The sequence below is a fragment of the Tachypleus tridentatus genome, chromosome 13, assembly GCF_004210375.1.
Source record: "Tachypleus tridentatus isolate NWPU-2018 chromosome 13, ASM421037v1, whole genome shotgun sequence".
Classification (NCBI taxonomy): domain Eukaryota; kingdom Metazoa; phylum Arthropoda; class Merostomata; order Xiphosura; family Limulidae; genus Tachypleus; species Tachypleus tridentatus.
Window position 1 is genome coordinate 232,041,134 of NC_134837.1, and position 12,497 is coordinate 232,053,630.

General features: G+C 32.5%; 1 protein-coding gene and 1 long non-coding RNA gene across 4 annotated transcripts in view; one reads left to right on the forward strand and one right to left on the reverse strand.

The window, feature by feature from the left end:
- LOC143239253 (organic cation transporter protein-like) overlaps window positions 1-2,379 on the reverse strand; it is a 45,789-nt gene extending 43,410 nt beyond the window's left edge. For 2 of the 3 annotated variants that reach the window (XM_076480165.1, XM_076480161.1), the window contains exon 1: window positions 2,319-2,379. The gene's annotated coding sequence lies outside the window, so the exon portion shown is untranslated. The remainder of the gene's footprint in view (window positions 1-2,318) is intronic. The other variant, XM_076480162.1, reaches the window with a different exon arrangement.
- LOC143239256 (uncharacterized) lies at window positions 982-11,242 on the forward strand. The gene is made up of 3 exons (XR_013021083.1): window positions 982-2,070; window positions 10,123-10,671; window positions 10,940-11,242. It is a non-coding gene; the product is annotated as an uncharacterized LOC143239256 (long non-coding RNA).
- Window positions 11,243-12,497: the final 1,255 nt, after the last annotated feature.

Consider the following 12,497-nt stretch of genomic DNA (forward strand, 5'->3'; position numbering starts at 1 on the left):
CCCTAATTTAGCAGTGTGAGACCAGAGGAAAGGCAGCTAGTCATCACCACTACTCTTTTACCAACGAATAGTGGGATTGACCGTCACATTATAACGCCCCCACGGCTGAAAGGGCGAGCATGTTTGGCGCGACGGGGATGCGAACCCGCGACCCTCAGATTACGAGTCACACGCCTTAACACGCTTGGCCAAGCCGGGCCATCAATGATTAGAATTGTAAAGTTTTCTTTCAACAATTGTAACTCAAATATACGAGTATCAATATGTATAGTTTCGTAATTCTTTATGCATTGTTATAACTGAACTGTTTCAATATATATATATATATCCACAATTTTCACTATATTGTTGTAATTCTACTATTTCAGTGTTATACCTTATCACTTTTCTCCAGGATTTTGTAACTCTTTTGTTTCATTGTTTATATTTTCCAAATTTTAACCACGTACACGTGATTCTGATATTTCGAAGGTTATTTATATCTTCTTATTATTAAAACTCTTCTCGATGATCCATAGTTTTCTATCTTTACAAACTTATTTTTTATTCCGTTGTTGTAATTACAAAATATTGTCTTTGTTTCTTCTGTACTTTTAAATATTTAGAGCACAAACTCTGATTGGTTTTCACGTTTCTTTGTTTGCTATAAATATCCTGTTTCAACTTCCAAGCGTCCACTGTATTATATACTAATGATGATCTGTCTAAAACGTTGGAACAACACAGTTTCACCACCTAAATCAACCTGAACTGATGCGATTCTTAAACTGTATATTTATAGTTTTCGATCTGTGCTTTTGCACAGATGCGAACTTGCGACCCTTAGATTACGAGTCGCATGCCTTAACCCACCTGGACATGCCGGGCCGTATGTTTTTAAAACGCTCATAATCATGATTGCTGAAATTACATTAATATTTTCTCTTGTAACGTTATTGAGCTTAATAGGTGGTCTTGCATAGAATATTTGTAGCATTTGTTTATGCAAGAGAACAACAAACTTCAGTTACACGTACAGTTGGATAATCAAAGTTTTCCTTGAACAGCTACAATTAAGGAACCTTCAGCCGAGAAAATATAAAATGCTAATTAGGCCAATATTGTTGTACAAAAGTTATCTAGTTTTAAAACGTATATAAATATTTGTAAACATCCTGTATTTCAGCAAGTGCAATTAGAAGAATAGTTTCCAAGATCGGTGAATATAGTCATTTACGTTTTATTTTTTTTACAGTTATGCTCTGTAATTTCAAATAAATGTTTTTTTTATATTCATTTGCCCATAATTTCATTTTATCTTTTAAGAAACTTATTAATGTTATTGTTTATTTGTTTGTTTTTGAATTTTGCACAAAGCTATACGAGGGCTATCTGCGCTAACCGTCCATAACTTAGCAGTGTAAGACTAGAGGGAAAGCAACTAGTCATCACCACCCACCGCCAAGTCTTGGGCTACTCTTTTACCAACGAATATTATAACGCCCCCACGGCTGAAAGGGCGAGCCTGTTTGGTGCGATGGGATTAATATTATTAAAATAATTTTTATTTTTCATGAAAAATACGAGATTAAATATTTGATAGTAAAATTTATTGTTAGTTCCTTTACGCTAAGATTTCTCTGGAAAAGATATAAGACCTCACAACTAAGTATAGCATGGCGCTGGAAATTGCATTTCTTTTCCTTAGTAAGTCTTGAATTTTTTATCAAGTGATTTTAACTAGATGATATCGCAATGGCTCCAACTGAGTGTGACTCAGTAGTTAGCGTGTATCCGAGAGTCTATGGTTCTTGTCCCGTTGCTGCAAGAAATAGTGGGTGCGTTATAAGAATGTCGTTGAACTACTGCTATTCGAGTAACTCACAAATTAGTATTAGCTGTTGTTGACTATTTATTTTCTTTCTGGTCTATCACAAAATTAGAAAGAACAGACAGTTCTTGTGTGCCCTTGAACGAAAATATGAAACAAACAAACCAAACTTATTTTTAAAAAGGTGATTCCAAAACTGATGCTACCAACAGAGAAGTGTCAAGGCTATAACTGAATCAAGTATATGAAGCTTGTGACAGGTAAGTACGTTTTTAAAAATGAATAATGACAGTTCTTCGTTAGTTAATTCTAATAAAAATAATATTTTTCAAGTAATAATCCTGTTTATAATGTGTGATAAAATTTTCAATAGGGTGCTTACGTGCTAGCATATACTTATAGATGCGGACTCAATCAACTCATAATCAGCAAGTATTATAAACATAATATGGTTGACCCATTCCAGTAACTAACTATATTTTATAAATATTCGAAAGAAGATACTGACCTGATTTTTACGACCCTAGACAAAAAGCAGTGCTATGACGTTCGTTGCTTTCGGATATTTGAATGATTTGAAGACGTACATAATCCAGCGGTAGCAAAATTTACGATAAGCTATCACGTGCTGCCACCTTCTGGCAGCCTTAAAAGTAAAGAATCAACCATCTATCACATTAAGCGTTCTACTGGATTTATACACTTTACAACCAAAATTTAGACGAATACCAATGATAGTTTATGATAAGACAATTTTATTGATTCACTGTTGCAAATTTTGACGAGATTATTCTAGTTGGGTTAAAGAGCTTTCGGAGTTACTAAAACCATCATTTCATGGAACCTCAGGTTAACCCGTTACTTTACGGGTAAGAAAATCGTATACAGTTTACAAATTTGATGCTACAGTGGTATGGCGTAATCCTCGTTTGTTTTTTTGAGAAAGTAAGAGAGCTAATTAAGTGTAGATTTTAATATTCACTAAGGGGCAACCATAAGGGAACCAATTCCAAGTGTTCAAAATTAAAATAATTTGAATATCTTTAATTATCTTATTAAATAAAAGAATTATCGTCTGACTATTTACATATGTATATTGTAAACTTTAAGAAACGTTACTGAAAGCCTTTATTATCCGTTTTCATTCTGAATTGAATTCTTATATCTTGCAAAACAATTCAGTGACAACGCATGGAGTTGTGAGACAAAATTTGCCTTGCAACTGGTACAATAATGTAAGTAAAGAAATTATGTTTCACATAGAAAATTTGAATAATTTCTCGATGAAAAATTGTAGAAAAATAAGCAAAATTTGTAACAATATCTAAGACTATCTTTCCCATTTCACCTTTCAACTAGGTTTCGTCCATCCACTGCATGATGTAGCTCTTCGTTAGATGTTATATCTTTCTATTATATCCTATCCTTGGCTTCTCTAGTGATGCCATTTCCTCATCACATCCTTTCTCTTCCTCTTCCCCTCTCTTGTTTATCATACCGCTGTTTGTATTGCCTACCGGTTTGTGTGTTAATCTTGTGGCGTGTTCTGCCCATTTCTACTTGTTCATTCCAATAAACCTGAAGATTTTTTCACCTCTGATTTCTTTCTGATTGACGTGTTTGATGTATTTCCTTTTAGTCTAATGTTAAGCATATTTCTTTCTATCGCAATTTGTGTGATTCTTAACTTGCTTAGTGGTCAACCCGATCTAAAAGCCATAAGTCATTACTAACAAAATGCACTGGTCAAATACTTTCAATTTAAGTTACATTGGTAATCTTTTACCTAACAATATTTTCCTGTAGATTTAAAAAATTCCACCTGTTTCTTATTCTTTTAAAACACTTCCTTCATTGTATCTTTCATTTTTGCGTTTCGACCAAAATGTTTGTAGTCTTGGCCAAAATCTTTGCATATTAGTAACAAATAAAATTATTGTTATTAAGATGAATGCAAATACACTTAGTGCTGTAAAAAAAATGTACGCTGTGTTAAACACCTACGTATGTAATTTGTATAACGAGACAAGTCCTATGGATATCATGAAAAATTTACTAAAATAGCAAACAGTTTTACCTGACATATGTAGAAAGATGTGTAATTCTGTATTTTATCTATCAAAACAAAACCTTACCAAAACATGCTGCAGATGAAGTTACTGATGTAATACACTGTCATTTCATCCCAACTTTTCACTAGAAGGCGCTGCAACTCAGCTACAGTACCTGGTTTAGGGTCATGGTTTGCAAATTTTCGTCCCAGTTCTGCTTAACAGTTTTCAATACGATTACAATCTGGAGACTTTGCTGGCCGTGTAACGTGTTTCTGGTCGCGATAACCTTATACAATACAAGCACTGTGGGCAGTGGCATTGTCTTCCTGGAACACAAAGTTATTGCCAAACATTTCATTAAGTATATGGCAGAAATGTGATGTCTGTAGGAGGCTCCTTTGAAGCTTGTTGAAATACATAAAAAGCAGTTTTCCACCGTGATAAATAGCTGCCAAAAAACATGTACTACATCACCTCCTGTGTTTCCTAGGAAAACACAATCTTACCTCACCTGTACTCTAAGTATATGACGAACATGAATTCTACAAGCAGCTTTAACAAGTAGGAAACAGGATTCATCTGAAAAGTTAATATACCACCACTTGTTAGTCTGGTCTGTGATTTTGCACTATGTCTTGCACAAATAACATGGTTATGTTGGTGAATTTTGGTTAATATCGATTTGAAGATAGTAATTCTTGTAAAATCACCTTATTTGGTCCGTCTCTTATTCACTGTTCTTCTGTATTCCCTGGAATGAATGTGTTCGTGCCATTCCTGTATAAAATTTGCAAGACTTCTTTCAACCTCGATGTGTTAAGCCAAACCATAACAAGGTCGTCTCAGGCAGTAGTTTTTCGACACGTACCAAAAGACTTTCCTGGAATGACGTTTCCTGTAGTCTGATTTTCGTTTGTTTAATAATTTTTGGATAGTTAAACATTTTAACTCACTATAACTTTTAGCACATGACGAGACATGAATCTACACGAAGTACAGAGAAATTGTCTGAAAAAAATCATTGTTATGTCTCGCAGAAGATTATACCAAAAGCGCAACGTTTTATACAACACTGGCGTCTATGTGATTTGACGAACAGATTCTTAAAACAACTTAAGACCAGAATAATAACTTGTACATGTTTCTCTAATCATACACTACCTTCTATGTTATTACTCGGACATCTAGTTAATAATTACTCGATACTTGCAGACAATATAATCAATATAGAACAGTAAGCAAATACTTTGACCAATAATTTATTGTTCCACTCCTTCAATAATTTCTTTATTTATAACGATGCCATTATCGGAGTAAACGTTTGTGTTTATATATATTTATATTACGTTTGCGCATTTTAGGTCCATTTTTCTTCCTTTCAAGAAATAATTTATTAAACTGACTTTCAATTTTTATACAGATTCCGTAAAAGAAGTGCAGCATCGCCCGCAAACCTCAGATTGTATAATTCTCTATATCTGTGCTAATTCTATTATTTTCCAATTCTATTTTTGGCTATTTCTTTTGAGGTAATAGTGAAGAACTTAATTGATGTTGGGTCTCCCTGTAGAATGCCTCGCATTATCTTGATTTTTGATGTTACTGTATTATCAATTTGTACTGAAGCTGTTAGTATACGTGCTTTCTAGTATTTTAATTGTTTATTCCGATATTTATTTGTGTAATGAACACTGATGAATGTAAAGTTAGAAGCTGTAATCACTTGTTTTTTTCTGTTATTCCATTTATTACTTGTAGATGGTCTATTGTTCTTTTCTCGGACCTATTTGTTTATTTTAATCAAACACTTTTCCCAATCTGTTAGATAGTATTCTCATGAAATCCTGGATCTTTTTCTTAGTTAGTTAGTTAGTTATCTCCATTAGATTCCATCAAGGAACATAGGGCCGCAATCGCTTGCGGATTATTCAACAAGTATTTAAGTGAGTAGGGCCCCCCGTTAGTACAGCGGTATGTCTCCGGATTTACAACGCTAAAATCAGGGGTTCGATTCCCCTCGGTGGGCTGAGCAGATAGCCTGATGTGGCTTTGCTATAAGAAAAAACACATTAAGTGAGTAGGTTGTTAGCCCACTGCACCGAGCCGTCCCTAATTTAACAGTGTAAGACTAGAGGAAAGGCAGCTAGTCATCACCACCCACCGCCAACTCTTGGGCTACTCTTTTACCAACGAATAGTAGGATTGATCGTAACATTACAACGCCCCCACGGCTGGGAGGGCGAGCATGTTTGGCGCGACGCGTGCGCGAACCCGCGACCCTGGATTACGAGTCGCACGCCTGGCCATGCCAGGCCTATCTTTTTTTTAGGTAAAGTGTAATGTTCCTGATTTTTTTGCATTCTTTTGGAGTTCTCTTTATTTTCAAAATTTCATTCAAAAGTATAGTTAATAGATTTAACGTTTCTTGACCTACCAATTTCAGTTTGTCCGTTGTTATTGAATCATTTCTAAGTGTCTTGTGCATACAATTCGTGGCATATTTCACTTCTTCGGTACATTGGTGTTATTTGAGCTTGTATTTCTATCCTGTTTTTTTTTTTGTTTATTGAATCGTTACGTTTTTTTTTAAAAAAAAGTTCTGCGCATGTTTTCCGTATTTCTAACCTGTCGTTTGTTATGTATTTATTATTTTTTCTTCACTCCGTTCAATTTTGGTCTGCTTTTGTTTTTTGTATATTCTTTATGCTCCTAATCTGTCTTTACTATAGCTTTGTTTTTTCTTTTATTTGTTTGTTTTAATCTTTTTTTCCTTCTAACCATCATGATTAATCCATACTCAGTTTTTTAATAATGTTTTACTTTCCTTTTACCTAGCTCTTCCCTTCTCTTGTCATCTATTTCTTTGTCTTCTTATGAAAGTGAAATGTTTACTGTGTCTTTATCCTGTTCATAAAACCTTATAAATAAATGGCGAATAATCTGACTATACAAGAGATGGCCTTGCATGCGATTTTTTTTGGAATCATAATGTTTGATATTTTTTTACAAAAGAGAATTTTAGAGCTGTTTATATGGTTATCCTATTCGAGTGATTCTAATGTAAATATCTATATTATTATGTCTGGCAAAACACAATTCGACTTCCTGCTGTGTGTCGACACAACCCAGATATGTTTCATCTAACGGCTCTGCATCTTAACAATAGTCATGCAACATAGTTTCTACTAAAAATGGCTCCATTGTAAGACTTTCAGGTCCGAACATTTCACTACCCCATGCTTTCTCTCTATAATACATTTGCTGTACAAAAATGGCGGTTTTCCAGTCCTCATTTTAAAAGTCTGAAAAAATCCACAAATACCGTGTATAGTGACTTGAATGATATATCTTTGTGTAGAATAACAGAAATACCTGCTTATTTTTTCAATTGTATGAGGTATGCAATATATGAACGGGAGTTGTGACTGTAAACCTTAGTTTGTTTGAACCCTTGTTGATCTCAAAAAGTGAACGATGGCATCATTGTGTAATTAAGGACTATAACCCACATCAGAATGGATTTAATAAAACCAACTGGCTTAAACAAGATTTTAGATACCAGTTTGAACTTGTTTGTGATGATCTTATCAAAGTAAAAAACTGGTTTTTGATAGTGGTAGTGTTGAATGACAAACAGACAGAAAGATCAAATTACACAGTACCAAGTGAAAATATAGTATATACGTTAGTGATTCTTGTATGCGTACTTGTTTGATTTGTTTCAAAGGATCTAGTTTAATTCTGCAACAAATAGATGTACAAACCGATGGATAAACAGATTATTTGATCCGTATGCCTTGTGTTGAACACATTATTGCACTGATTGTTTATTGTATTTGTATTAAATGGTAATATGTTTTGCAAAATAATTTATATAATTTAAAATACGCTCACTGACAAGAACCACGTGTGTTTCCGTAATTTTATAAAACCGCTTAGGAACTGCTGAGCTGCACATTATATATTTCATTTTTGTTTATTCAGGCACGTAAACAAAGTGGCACGTTTTGTTGACATGTTTACAGTAAGGTTCCATAAACAAATATACCAAACATCAATGTAACGTCATTAACAAAAAATTTGTTAATAAAATTATCGTTATGTTTATAATCAGTTCAAAAACCTTTAAAATGGACCGGTTTAAAAGGTGACCTTACAATATACTAATTTATGAAGCCAGAGCTTACGATCGAATCGTGAATGCAAAATGAGACGTTCGGTGCCTAAGCTTAGAGCAGAGTCATTTGTTTTCAGTGTATTAAAAGCTCTACAAGTCTAAGCCCAGAGAGTTTTTTTTTAGCAAAATTAATACATTCCTCAGGACCATTACAAAAATATCTGTAAAAAAGTGTAAAACTCTAATATATTTTGGTAAACCCCATTTAACTTGTTTAACGATACTCATCAAACTTATAGTAGATATTCATTAAGTTAGTTTTGTAAATTACCGTCATCGAAACGGTTTAGTCTGACGTTCATTTGACTAAAATAGTGACTTTTTTAAATTTTAAAATTAAACTGTATTTGTAATGATATCTGGCAGAATAAAATCATTGTAAAGAATTATTTGTTTAGGAACTCATTATTTTATAATGAGTGAGACTGAAAGAAGACGAAATCCAATTTACATTAGTTGTTTGAGTATATAAATTTAAAAGGAATGAAACGCTGAAATAATTACACAATGAACAATTTATTAAAACAGGGATCATCTCTGAAATGATCCTACGTTCTTCGGAGTTCTTACGTCATAATCTTTAGAAGTAACAATTGGAATTTGGTCAAGACATAATCATATGTATTCATAGAGCGCCACCTAGATGTAAAATAACCAGATTATATAAAACATATGTCCAATAATTTATTTCTTCTAAACATTGACCAATTCATTGTTAAACACAATATCTGTGTTATATTTTTTTCAATTTCTATTGAATATTTAATTCGAATTTCAAGTCTAGAAAAAATATAATAAACAAAGTTAAAATTGATCTCACGAGGGTGTGTTTGCCATGTATTTAATGTTATTAAGAAGAACAGGCAACATAATAAAAATATACAGAATGTAATGCTACATCTCTACTTATTGTAAACTAAATAATTTTATCACGAGTAGAAAAGTTGATAAATGTGGATTTAGAAACATTCCTTATGTCTGAGGCTGATTTCACATTGGCCAAACGTGCAGAAATTTGAAGTTTAAAATCAAGAAACAGAAAAATGCGATAGAAAAATATAAAGTAAATAAGCTGGTCTCAGCAGAACATGTGACAGTCAAATCTCATGTTATAGACTTGAGTAACGATACTTTGATAAATCAGATAGAGTTGAAATTTAAGTTGCATATCAAAGAAACAATAAAAATTAAAAACAAATAAACACATAAAGATATTGTGTTGAACAAAGAAGCTGATTCAGGTTTGGAAGATATAAAATACTAGATATATATTTTATACACTATGGTTATTTTAAGCCTAGATGACGCTAAAGGAATGCTTGTTTTTGTTTTTTAATTTCGCGCAAAGCTACACGAGGGCTATATGCGCTAACAGTCCCCAATTTAGCAGTGTAAGACTAGAGGGAAGGCAGCTAGTCATCACCACCCACCGCCAACTCGTGGGCTACTCTTTTACCTAAAGGAATGAAAATGATTGTAGTTATGAAAATCTAGACTAAGCTTCAAATTTTACTCCTGAAGATTGTAAGAACACTTGAACATGTAGGGTCTCTTTAGATGATGAAGTTACATGGTGTTTTATGACAGATATAAAAGTACTCGATTTAATATATCAACTTGAGAAACAGAAAATATTTCATACGGTGTATTTGTATAAGATTTTTTATGCTGTTATAAAAGTACTATATTTATTAATTCACCCTGAGAAGCAGAAAATAGTTTACGAAGTGAAGCTGTTTGGTATTTTTATGCTGATATAAAACTGATCTAATATCTTAGAATGAAAGACAAAAAAAGCTTAACAAAGATGAAGTTATATGAGGTTTTAATGCAGATAAAAAAACTAAATGTTTAATTCAGTATTTCAGATTTAGAAATAAAACGTTCTGACAAGGTTAAGTTATTATATGTTATTTTCAAGTATAAAGCTGGTTGTTTGATTTTATATATTAACTTCAGAAACAGAAAACATACAGTTGAGAAATCTGGTATTTTTGTGTGAATAAAAAGTGATTTAGATGAAATTATATATTTTATTTTTCTTTGATATAAAAGTCATTGATTTAATATCTTAACTTCAGAACCGACAAAAGGCTTGACGAAGATGAAGTCATATCAGATTTTTGTGCTGGTATAAAACTACTCTATTAAATAATTCACTTGTGAAACTCTGAAAACTTAGCGAAGATGGTGTTTTTGCTGGTGTTAAACGAATTTTGTATATCAACATGAGATATGGAGAAGACTTGACGAAGGTGCCGTTTTTTGCTTGTTTTAATATATCTTATATATAAACATAAGATACAAAGAAGATTTGACGAAGATAAAGTTATTCGATGCTTTTATGCTGATATAAAATTCGCTGTTTCGTTTAATATCTCAACTTGAGAAACAGATAAGAATTGATAAAAGGTAAAGTTATCTGGTGCTTTCCCTTCTGATATGAAACTGTTTGATTTAATGTACGAACTGGAGAAAGAATGAAGACATGATAAAAGGGTGTGTGTGTGTTCTTACAGCAAAGCCACATCAGGCTATTTGCTGAGTCCACCGAGGGGACTCGAACCCCTGATTTTAGCATTGTAAATCCGTAGACTTACCGCTGTACCTACGGGGGATCATGATAAAAGGTAAAGTTATCTTGTGCTTTACCTTCAGATATAAAACTGTTTGATTTAATATATTTAATATTACTGATGATATAAAATTGTTGACTTTAATCATACAATCTCAAAAACAGAGAAGACTTGGCGAAATCTAAGTTACTTAGTGTTTTGATGCTAATGTAAAGTTTCTAAATTATTATTACAGGTTGAAAAATAGAAAATATTTCACAAAGATTAAGTTATATGACAGTCATGGTATAAAATTGATTCATTTAAAATAACTCATCAATAGAAACAGAGAAAACTTGAAGAAAGTGGAGTAGTCCAGTATCCTTGTGATGATATATAACTTTTACACCAAAGATCTCAGATTGAAAGGCGCGAATGTGTTGACGAGGATTAACGTTTGTGATGGTATAAGCTTTAACATCTCAGTTTGAAGAAGAGTAAAAACTAGACCAAGTTGAAATATTTGTTTTGATACAAAATTGCTCGATTTGTCATCTCAACTTGTAAAAGATAAAGCTGTGCGATAAGATTTTGTTGATAAAACTAACTGATTTAACATCTGAGCTTGAAAAAAAGAAGAGACTCGGCATATGTGAAATCATATAATGTTTTTTGTGCTTCATTTGATATCTCATACTGAGAAACACAAAAGACTGGATGAAAATAAAGTTCTATGAAATCCTTCTATCGATATAAAAATTATCGTATTTAATAATTCATCTAGAAAATCACTTAAAACTTGACAAACATGAAGACAGTTGCTATTTTACTTCACCTATAAAAGTGATCTAACATCTCAACATGAGATGCAGAGAAAAATTGATGAAGTTATTTGGTATTTCTGTGATGACATTAAACCTATTTCATACCCTAGCTTCAGAAATAGAAATATTTAACAAAGTTATATGATTTTGTGTCGATATAAAACTTCTTGTTTAATGTCATATTGAAAAAGAGAGAAGGCTTAATGAAGATTAAATTATATGCTAATTTTTGTGCTCATATAAAACTCTTTAATTTAGTATTTCACCTTGAGAAACAGAAAATGCTTAAGGAAGATGAATTTATATGTTGTTATTGTATTGACATAAAACTACTGGGTTTAATGGTTCACCTTGATAAACAAAGATGAACTGGATAAGAAGAGATTATCTAGTATTTGTCTACTTATATAAAATTGTCCGGTGTTTTTGTGCCAATATAAAACTGACTGTTTAGTATATCGACTTGAGAAACTGAGAAAACTTGACGGACGTAAAGTTATTTCACTATTTTTATTTTCGGCTGATATAAAAAAATGCTTCATCTAATATCTCAACTTGAGAAGCAGAAGAGAATTTGCGAAACAGAAGCTATCTTTTTTTGTGCTGATATAAAAATGTTTGATTTAATAATTCATCCTGAGAAACAGAAAGGGCTTGTCGAAGGTAAAGGTATCCGATATTTTGTAGTGATATGAAACTGAATGAAATGTTTCATTTAATAAAAAAATGCCATTTTGTTGAAATTATTAATATTACATTAAGTGAAACACAAGTTACATTACAACTCACTATTTTCAGTCTTTTTATCCGATTAGTTTTACTTCTTTATTAAAGAACATAGGTTTTAAATTTCATTGCATCGTTAAAGAACACTTCAAACGATATCTCAACATTCATGAAGAGACTTGTACTTCCAATTTGAACATTGGTTCTCAGTCAGATTTTTGATTTCCATTACAATTAACATGCTCACTCTTTCAGCCATGAGGGTGTTATACTGTGACGGTCAATCTCACTATTCGTTGGTAAAAGAGCAGCCCATCGGGTGGCGGCGGGTCATGTTGACTAACTGCCTTT